Below are 2,565 nucleotides of genomic sequence, written 5' to 3'. Positions count from 1 at the left end.
TATATATAATTTGCTAAAGCTAAAGCCTTTTGATTTTCCAACAGTTTTTACCATCATTCTTGACTGAATGTTGTTGTGACGCTGCGCTACTGTTCCCTTCAAAACAAAAGCATGAAGATGACAGCTGAGTGACAGCTGAGTAATGCATGCGTTTGATTATGACAGGTTTACTCAGAGAAGATGACAAATAGATAAAACATGAAGGAGCAGAGAGGTTTTCTGCACGAGAGATGGAATAATGATAGTAAAAAAAACACCTGAAGCTTTTATATCGAGTTTGATTTTCCTTGTTTTTGTTGGCGGTATCGCATTTGTGTCTTTTTTTTAGCTCGGTGCCTGTTGAGGTGAGCGGCTTTTCACCGTTTCTGCTGCTTCATCCGTGTAAGCTGAGCTCCGTCACAGGACATAACGGTTCAGGTGACACACAGAGAGTGACCTCTGACCCCGAACACCTGAAGCCCGCATCTGACTGCTCTAAAAACACGACACACTTGTTTCTTATAGCAGGAAGGGGCACGAAGTTCAAAACATATTGTCAACGAGTTGTATTTGCGTGTACAGTCTTTGTGTAAATACGTGTGTTTGTGTGCGCTTCCGGTGCCGTGTGTATGCAGAGGAAGCCGATCAGTCAGTGGAGTGGAAGGTAAACGGTATTTAGTCTGTCAGAGCCCTGTAGTCACGGGGCTTTGAAGTGTGGATGGAAATGTGTGTGTTTGTGCGTGCGTGTGCGACAGAGAGAGTGTCCGTGAGAAAATGAATGGGGGACTTTTTGTGTGTGTTTTCCAGAGTGTGTGTACGTGCATGCGGACAACACCGCCAATTTGGCCTCCAGGTGTGCCCACTGATTTTGGGACAGACGCCAACTTCAAACGGACCCTCGTCCTTCTTTTCCCTCTCTTCTTCCTCTGCGGGATGAAAGGACGAACGGGGAAGACACAACACAGACGGAAAAAGGAGGACGGGATCAGGGGTTGGGGTGTCAGTGGGAGGCGGGTGGAGACGGAATGAAAGGAAACGAGAATGGAAGAAGGGGGGGACATGGACATACAAAAAGATTAGATAAATCTAGAGTAGAACACAGAGGATGAATGAACTAGAATCGAAAATATTCTACCTATTTTCAAGATGATTGCAGCTGTAGGACAGATGATAAAAAAGTGAATCAATGGAATTTGCTTTCTCCAAATCCCATTAGTAAAGAAAATGTATTTATGGGATGAAAACAACAAGTCAAGGAAGAATTTGTCAAATTTAATATGGCAGTAATTATGTTTTTCTTGTTCCAGTTTCTAATTCCTCCAGCCTATCATGGGCCTTTCATGCTAAAAAAATGACCAACATATTTGTGTGTTTTAATTACAATCATATTCTGATGGAAGTTTTATTTTGAACAAAACAACTGTATTCTCTTCAGCACATCCGACTCACTCTATCCAAATTCCATCCGCTACTTTCTTAATGCGGCTGCTACTACCGTTCACTTGAAACCTCCAAATTAACAACGTTAGCAAAAAAACAAGTGTATTTGGAAAGTTTCTTTTCAGAGAAAAGAGAAAACATAAAAAAGCTGCATTTAACAGATAAAAGCTAAGACTCCAAATGTGGATTTATTGTGACACGCCATAATAAAAATGCATATTCAATAATATTCAGTTACTGCATGTCTAAAGTCACAAGGATTCTGCATAATCACCCTAACAGTTGATTTATGTTTTATAATATATTTAGACAAGGGCGTTTTTTTGCTCAGGGCTGCCCCCTGAGCAAAAAAACGCCCCAATTTTTGAGCAACTATTATCATTATAGTCCAAAGAATCATCAAAAGAAGCTTATTTAAGCATAATAATAACAGAAGTAATGTTTTTAAGTGAAATCTTGAGCCCCTTAAATGATTTGTATTGGGTATGTCGGTCTATCTGGGTCATCGGCACCCCGACCTTTGCTAAAATCTGCAATGTTTCTATGCTATAACAAGAGACAATTCTTATTTTTGGAAAACCTTTAAGAAAATAGTCAAGACAGAGCTTGGTAAATGCCACAGATCATAAGTATTGATGGTCAAATGAATTTGTTGGATCTGAAAAATTCAGAGTTTTGCCAAATTGGTTTAAGCCTCTACAACCCATCCAATCTGTTTGAACTCTTAATATGTGTGTCCCCTTTTAAGGAATATTTTTATTTTATTTTTTGTCTGTACAAAACAGTGAGTGTCTTGCCCATCAGGATGTGACCTCAGTTTTTAAATCTTTAAAACGTACACAAAAAAACACATGTGCTTAACTATGGGAGATGATGGTGAAATCCAGCCATTCTCACTCAGTATTTTTGTTTTTTTTCATCTGTTGCACCTTAAAAGTTGGACCACCCTGAAGGCTGCTATTACATTTTAATGGTTCTTACACAAAATCTAGAGTATGAATAAAGTTGCAGATATTTTATTTATATGATTTTACCCTCAAATGTTAAGGGATCACAGTCAGACAAGAAGAAAGAAAAATGGCCTTGAGTAGTCCTGCTGCAGCCTCTAACCCCAACACATGTGGAATCAGTGTTGTTCATGCCAGA

Source organism: Oryzias melastigma, linkage group LG16 (genome assembly GCF_002922805.2).
Source record: "Oryzias melastigma strain HK-1 linkage group LG16, ASM292280v2, whole genome shotgun sequence".
Lineage (NCBI taxonomy): Eukaryota > Metazoa > Chordata > Actinopteri > Beloniformes > Adrianichthyidae > Oryzias > Oryzias melastigma.
Note: the sequence above shows the minus strand (reverse complement) of the source record.